Source organism: Triticum dicoccoides, chromosome 7B, assembly GCF_002162155.2.
Source record: "Triticum dicoccoides isolate Atlit2015 ecotype Zavitan chromosome 7B, WEW_v2.0, whole genome shotgun sequence".
Taxonomy (NCBI): domain Eukaryota; kingdom Viridiplantae; phylum Streptophyta; class Magnoliopsida; order Poales; family Poaceae; genus Triticum; species Triticum dicoccoides.
The window spans coordinates 523,479,510-523,487,699 of NC_041393.1; positions in this window are offsets into that span (position 1 = coordinate 523,479,510).

Below are 8,190 nucleotides of genomic sequence, written 5' to 3' on the forward strand. Positions count from 1 at the left end.
AAATCCATGGCAGCCCTCACATCATTGATGACCCGCTTCTGTGCGGGAGAGGATAGCTGGCTCGCTCGCAGCAACAACCTCAGCAAAAATGCTGGTAGTCCGGACACTAAGGACCACAATGGCAGGTCGCGTCGAAGCAAAAATAAACGCCGCATTAACGGCGATGACAAGGAGGATACGGCAGTCAACGCCGGATTCCGAGGCTCTAAACCCGATCATTCAAAAGAACCACTCCGGGTCTATCCAATTTGGACCGAATACTCGACCGCTCATGCCAGATACATGGCACCCCCGAAAAGCCAGCTAACCACACCAACAAGATTGTTGGGTATTTAAGCAGGCAGGCAAGTTAATTGCAGAAAACAACAACAAGGGGCTGCACAGCGACGACGAGGAAGTGACCCGACCGCCAAACAGTAGAGGACAGAAGGGTTTCCCCCCACAAGTGCGGACGGTGAACATGATATACGCAACCCATATACCCAAGAGGGAGCGGAAGTGTGCACTAAGGGACGTATATGCGATGGAGCCAGTCGCCCCTAAGTTCAATCCATGGTCCTCTTGCCCGATCACTTTAGATCGAAGAGACCATCCGACCAGTATCCGCCATGGCGGATTCGCCGCATTGGTTTTAGACCCAATCGACGATGGATTTCACCTCACGAGAGTCCTCATGGACGGCGGCAGTAGCCTGAACCTGCTTTATTACGATACAGTGCGCAAGATGGGCATAGACCCCTCAAGGATTAAACCTACAAAGACGACCTTCAAAGGCATCATACTAGGTGTCGAGGCCAATTGTACAGGCTCAGTCACACTGAAAGTGGTCTTCGGATACCCGGACAATTTCCGGAGCGAGGAGTTAATCTTCGACATAGTCCCGTTCCGCAGCGGTTATCATGCCCTGCTCAGACGAACCGCGTTCGCAAAGTTCAACGCGGTGCCGCATTACGCATACCTCAAGCTCAAGATGCCAGGCCCTCGTGGAGTCATCACAGTCAACGGAAATACGGAATGCTCCCTCCGAACGGAGGAACATACAGCGGCTCTCGTGGTAGAAGTACAGAGCAGCCTTCTAAGGCAATTTTCGAGTCCGGCCCTTAAACGGCTGGACACGGCCAAACGCGCCCGGAGCAACTTCAAGCAAGACCACCTGGCACGTTCCGAGCACGCGTAGCAATGCGGCCCCAACCCCAGCCCTTGCATAATTGCAAGACCAACCCTCCGCGTACATCATTACGCTCTGGAGGTACCATGGGCCTAGGGGGAGGGGCACGACCACAACAGACCCAGAGTGCGGCTCGACCACACCAGGGGCTCACAAGTGTATCGCTCTTTTTTATTATTTTCCTTCTTTGTATACACAGGACTCCGTTCACTAGAGGCCCTGTCCGGCAGCGAACCCTTCGAACTCAGGATGCAACAGCCAGGGAGGGAAGCAGGCTGCGACGAACACTCAGGTGGTCTCCATTACGAGCATTAAATTTGATTATATACACCAGTCCGCAGCCCGCCCCTGTAGGGGGACATGTTTAATCAGTCCAATCCCTTGCTTATCGCACTATTTGTATCGTTCCGCACTCATAGCAGAATTCCTTGAATAAATAATGCAACACCTTTTGCCTGTAATTGCATTACTTTACATATATGTTCACTAATGACATCTTGCACCCGTATATTTTGGTACGGCCGAATACACCAGGGGCTTATGTTCCCCGCATTATGGTGTGATAAGTCTGAACACTTTCACAAGTGCGGCACCCCGAACTTATAGCATTATATGAATCGGCTCCGAATCATGTCTTGGGTCAATAGTTGGGTTTGCCCGGCTCCCACGTTTTGGTACCTTACGTTCCGTTCTGTGGGCTAAGGTGGCACTGGGAGAACCACTGCAATTGCGCCCCGGTTGGGCTGGGCGAGCGCCTCAGTGGAGAAAGCTAAAACTGACTAACATGATAAGGCGAGAGACTGGTCGCTGTTTGAGAGGTCTTTTCGAGTCATTAAAGACTTATGCCGAGTCAAGCGAAGAACCGGATAATGTCCGGCCAAGGCGTGGATAGCGCCCCGAACTCGGTCTTCCGAATACTAGGGGCTTCGCCGAAATCTAAAATTATAGAATTCTATGGCTAAGTGAGAGTGTTCAAGCATTATAAGTCCGGTTGCCTTGTTTGTTGTGTTGAGCGCCTCCCTAGATGGACCCAAAAATGGGAACAAGAGTGCTCAAGTTTATCCCGAACACCCCAGCACTCGTGGCTTGGGGGATGAAGCCGACGACTTGCCATCTCTCAGATTTTATAAACGGCCGCATAGAAGGTAATATTTTAAATCAAACAAGCGTTGCTTACGCATATGAACAAGGTTTTCAGCGCACAAGATAATACATAGCGAGTCTACTCAATAATTACATCTCTGGGGCACTCATCCGTAATCTTGCGGGCACCCTTCAGGACAGTCTTATAGTACATCTCGGGCGTACGATACTCCTTGCCTGCTGGCGGCGCGTCAGTGATAAGCCTCTCTGCATCCAGCCTGCCCCAGTGCACCTTTGCGCGGGCAAGGGCCCGACGAGCGCCTTCAATACAGGCGGAGCGCTTGATTACCTCCACCCAGGGGCACGCATCCACCAGCCGCCGCACGAGGCCGAAGTAGCTCCCAGGCATGGCCTCTTCAGGCCATAGCCGGACTATGAGGCCCTTCATGGCCTGCTCGGCTACCTTGTGGAGCTCGACCAGCTGCTTCAGCTGGTCGCTAGGAGGCACCGGAAGGCCGGCCTCAGCGTACTGAGACCAGAAGACCTTCTCCGTTGAGCTCCCCCCCTCTCCACGGTAGAATGCGGCGGCATCGGATACACTGCGAGGCAGATCTGCAAACGCCCCTGGAGAGCTCCGAATTCGGGTAAGTGTCAGGTAGTTTACATTAACATGCTTGCTTTGCATGAAAAATGCCTTACCCGCCGCTATTTTCTTCACATCCTCAACCTCCTGAAGAGCCTTATGGGCCTCGGCCTTGGCGGCTTTGGCACTTTCGAGAGCCGAGGCAAGCTCGGACTCTCGAGTCTTTGAGTCGCGCTCCAAACTCTCATGCTTTTCCATGAGAGCCTGGAGCTCTTGCCACACTTCCGCCACCCGCGCCTCCTGCTTCTCTCGCTCTGCCCGTTCCGCGGCCGCATTGCATTTGGATGCAGACACAGCCTCCTTCAGGGTTGCCACCTCGTTCGTGGCCCCTGCAGTACCCACGTTATCCTTGTTATTTTTATTGCAACCTAAATCCTTTTCTGTAAGGTAACTATTCAAAGTGGTGTTACTCACCTTCTTTGTCCTCGAGCTGCTTCTTGGCACGGCCGAGCTCTTGCTCGGACCGCTCGAGGTCCTGCTTCAAAGCACCGACCTCCGCAGTCAGTGCGGCAGAGGTCAGCAGCGCAACTTGCAAACCCATATTGACATAATTTTTAGTAACCCTGTGTATATCTTTTTAGATCCTCAGTCCGGCTTTTCTTTCCGAACACCGAACCGAGCATCAGGGGCTAATGTCTATGCGGTATTACTTTACATAATTATAACGTCTTACCTCAAAGCCTGCTAGAAGGCTGATGCAGGCTTCGGTCAGCCCGCTCTTGGCGAGCTGAACCTTCTAAATCACCGCACTCATGATAGTGCGGTGTTCTTCCTCGATGGAAGCACCTTTGAGCGCCTCCAACAAGTTGTCCGGTGCCTCCGGTTGGACGGGGGCCGCCGGCGTCATGGTCTTGCCCTTCTTGCGAAGGGGCCGCCTGCCGGACTCCGGAACCACTGCGGGTTCCGGTGTGGAGTCCGGCGCAAAGTCCGGGAGGCTGCCTTGCGGCGCCTCTGGAGCCTCCTCCTGATGGGTCCCTTCCTGAGATCCCACCTCAGCGTCCTCAGCGGCGCGAGGGGTGGAGGCAGTCAGAATGGAATCCACATCCGTTGGAGCCAACGACCCGCTCGACGAAGCGGGAAGATCATCGTCGGTCGGACTACGGGCAGTATGCGGCATTAGAAGGATACTATGTGACACAAAAGAAATTGCAGATCATTCAGAATCAGGATACTTACGATCTTGCTGGAGGCCTGGCCCTCGAGGGCCACTCTTCTTCGCCAACGTTGGCGTTGGCGGAGCTGTACGGGGGAATAGTTCTTCCCCTCTTGGACCCTTCGGCCTCCCCTGTTGGGGAGGCCTTCCTCTTTCTCTCTCCCTCCTCTGGGAGAGAGTCTTCTTCCTCCTCCTCATCTTCGGGGGAGGAATCCGCCCCGGAGTCGTCGGTCACCTAAAAACGGGAACTCTTTCGAGTACCCGTGGCCACCTTCTTGGCCTTCTTCTCTGGCACCACATGTGGTGCCGGAACCAGCAGCCCCGCTAGATGGGCGTCCACTAGGTTTTCTGGCATGGGAGCTGGGCAGATGAGCTGCTCGGCCTTCTTCATCCAGTCCTGTCAGATGAGATTGAAACCCGCTTAGGGTCGAACTATTAACAACAAGTGTCCTGTAAAGGGGTAGAATCACTTACCTCGTCAGCTGGACGCTGCGAGTGAAATCCGTGATCTTCCGTCGCGGATGCGGGGGCTTCGGCGCCATTAAACAGCACCCTCCAGGCGCCTTCGTACGTCGTGTCGAAGAGCCCGCTCAACGCCTGGTGCTATGCCGGATCGAACTCCCACAGGTTGAATGCCCGTTCTTGGCATGGGAGAATCCGGCGGACGAGCATGACTTGGACCACATTAACAAGCCGGAGCTTCTTGTTCACCAGCTTCTGGATACAGGCTTGGAGTCCCGTCAGCTCCTTCAAACTACCCCATAGCAAGCCCTTCTCTTTCCAGGAGGTGAGCTGCACAAGGATACCAGATTTGAACTCGGGGGCCGCCGCCCACGTAGGGTCACGCGGCTCGGTGATGTAGAACCACCCCGACTGCCACCCCTTGATGGACTCGACGAAGGCCCCTTCGAACCAGAGGATGTTGGGCATCTTGCCCAACATGGCGCCTCCGCACTCCGCCTGCGTGCCCTTCACTACCTTCGGCTTGACATTGAAGGTCTTGAGCCACAAGCCAAAGTGGGGCTGGATGCAGAGGAAGGCCTCGCACACGACGATGAATGCCGAGATGTTGAGGATGAAGTTCGGCGCCAGATCATGGAAATCCAGGCCGTAGTAGAACATGAGCCGCCGGACAAAGGGGTGAAGTGGAAAGCCCAGTCCGCGAAAGAAGTGGGGGAGAAATACGACCCTCTCATGGGGCCTGGGGTGGGGATGAGTTGTCCCTTGTCGGGCAGCCGGTGCGCGATGTCGCCGGAAAGGTATTCGGTGCTGCGCAGTTTGGCAATGTGCTCCTCCTTAACGGTGGAGGCCAACCATTTACCTCCCGCTCCGGACATGGTCGGAGAAGGTTGAGACGAGATGCGCAAACTTGGGCGCTGGAGCTCAAGTGCGCGGAGATGGATAAGAAAAGGAGGAAGAAGGCGTAGGTGAAAAGGCGGATCCTTATCCCCTTATATATAGGCGGGCGAAGACTATACGTCCCCACCGGCCTGGTAAAACTCGCTTATCTCCCAAGCGCCACCATTAATGGCATGGTTGGGTTACCCACGTCCGTATTGATGAGGATCCCGGAATAAGGGGAACACGATCTCTGCTTCGACAAGACGTGCCAAGGAAACCGCTTCGCTAAACGCGCTGAGGTGGTATAATAAAAAACGATTCAAGTAAAGGCTTGGTAGTGGCGTGACGTCACGCTACAAGATACGTCAGCAGATTGAACCTGTGTACATGATATTCTCTCTACGGTGGAATGTGGAAATTATTTTGCAGAGCCGGACACTATCCTGGTGTTCACAATCTTCTATGGATTATTCGGAGGAGGAACCCACCTTGCAATGCCGAACATTATGCGCGCCGGACTCATCGTCATTGAAGCCAGGTTTAAGGGCTACTGAGGGAGTCCTGGACTAGGGGGTGTCCGGACAGCCGGACTATCATCGTCCGCCGGACTCCAAGACTATGAAGATACAAGATTGAAGACTCCGTCCCGTGTCCGGATGGGACTTTCCTTGGCGTGGAAGGCAAGCTTGGCGATACGGATATGTAGATCTCCTACCATTGTAACCGACTCTGTGTAACCCTATCCCTCTCTGGTGTCTATATAAACCAGAAGGCTTTAGTCTGTAGGACACAACAACCATTACAACAATCATACCATAGGCTAGCTTCTAGGGTTTAGCCTCCTTGATCTTGTGGTAGATCTACTCTTGTACTACCCATATCATCAATATCAATCAAGCAGGAGTAGGGTTTTACCTCCATCGAGAGGGCCCGAACCTGGGTAAAAACATCATGTCCCTTGTCTCCTGTTACCATCCGCCTAGACGCACAGTTCGGGACCCCCCTACCCGAGATCCGCCGGTTTTGACACCGACATGGACCAAGGCCGCACAATTATTTTGGATTAGTGCAACAATTCCTTGGTGTTGTGTCGCATATCGATGCTCTGGATAGGTCGGCGTGCATAGAGGGTGCTCGGATGGCTCTTGCCCGTGTTAAAACATACTGGGCTAGGATGGAAACCACCGCTATTGCAACCCGAGGTCCGTCGGAAGGCCAGGACCCGACCGAACACTATTTTGAAGAAGTCTTAGAAGGCGCCCGTTTAATCGAGGCTCAGTGCTCGAAGAATGCCATGTTCGAGTGACATGTATCTCAGTTGTATAAACAATGCTATTTTGATTATAAAGGTTGTGTTTATACTTTTGCCCAAAAGTTAGCAGTGGTCGGCTTCAGCCCCCACGCATATAATGTGGGGTTGTTCGAGGAAACACGTAGTCACACTTGATCCAACGTCTTGGTCCATTAAGGAGGTGGTAGCGCGGCGAACCAGGCAATCAGACTATATAGCTTTAACACTTTCACTTAGCGATAGGAGTTTGACGGTGGGGCTACTATATAGCCTCAGGTACTTCCGCGTTTATCCAAGTATGGTGCGCGTACGTACATGACCGGGAAACTGGTCCTTCGTTAATGCAGAGGAATCACGAAGATTCCGCTAAGTCATCGAGTGGTTGACCAGTCTCACGCTGTATCATGACAGTTAGTTTTCGGCTTTCTCTACTGAGGTGCTCATCCAGATAAACCAGGGCACAATCGCAGTAGTTCTCCCGGTGCCACCTTAGCCGATAGAGCGGAACGTAAGATAGCAAAACACGAGAGCCGAGCAAACCCAACATTTGACCAAAGACATGATTCGGAGCTGATGCATATAAGGCCAAACTCGTGACGCCAAACACTCCCTAAGGTGTTCAGACTTTACAACATATACTGGGCTGAGTAACGCCCTCGATAATAAGCCCTGAGTTTCCAGGTATGTGCATTAGTCTGCTGTGGCAAAAATGCCGAAAACGCCAGTGTCCCTCCTGGTTGTATAAATTTCCGGAGGGGAAGAAGCAACAAGAGATAGTAAAAAAGGTTTATGCAGGGTCTTAATCTGAAGAGAAACCTTTGAGCGGGGCCCTGCTGCACATCTACGCCTTTATCTCCGTTGTGCCGTATCCTGGAAGGGCGTAGCACGATGATCATCTGTAAAAAGGGAAAACCTAGGTGAAAGACTTCGTGCAAGATGTTGGTTAATCTGAATGAACCATGAAAATGCAATATGTTTTTGTATTAATAGGGCCGAGCCAAACTATGAGCTTCTTTTTTTGCGAGCAGCCCCTGGCACCACTTATGTGGGTATCCCAGCTGGGCTGTTACATCTGGTGGAGCGCCGGACTCGTCTTACCGTGTCCGTGGTCTTGACGACCGACCGTTTATTCTGGTTGGGGGGGCGCTTAGTGTTCGGCTGCTATAGCCACCACATATTCTTCCGCGCGTAAGGAACACTCTGTATTTCCGCTAACTGTGATGACGCCACGTGGACCGGGCATCTTAAGTTTAAGATAGGCGTAGTGCGGTACTGCATTAAAACGAGCGAAGGCCATTCTTCCGAGTAGTGCATGATAGCAGCTTCGGAATGGAGCGATGTCGAAGATTAGTTCTTTGCTTCTGAAGTTGTCGAGAGAACCAAATACAACCTCTAGTACTAGAGAGCCCGTGCAGTGGGCCTCGACGCCTCGTCTCACTCCTTTAAAGGTAGTCTTGCTTTGGCTTATTCTTGATGGGTCTATCCCCATTTTGTGGACAGTGTCCTGACAT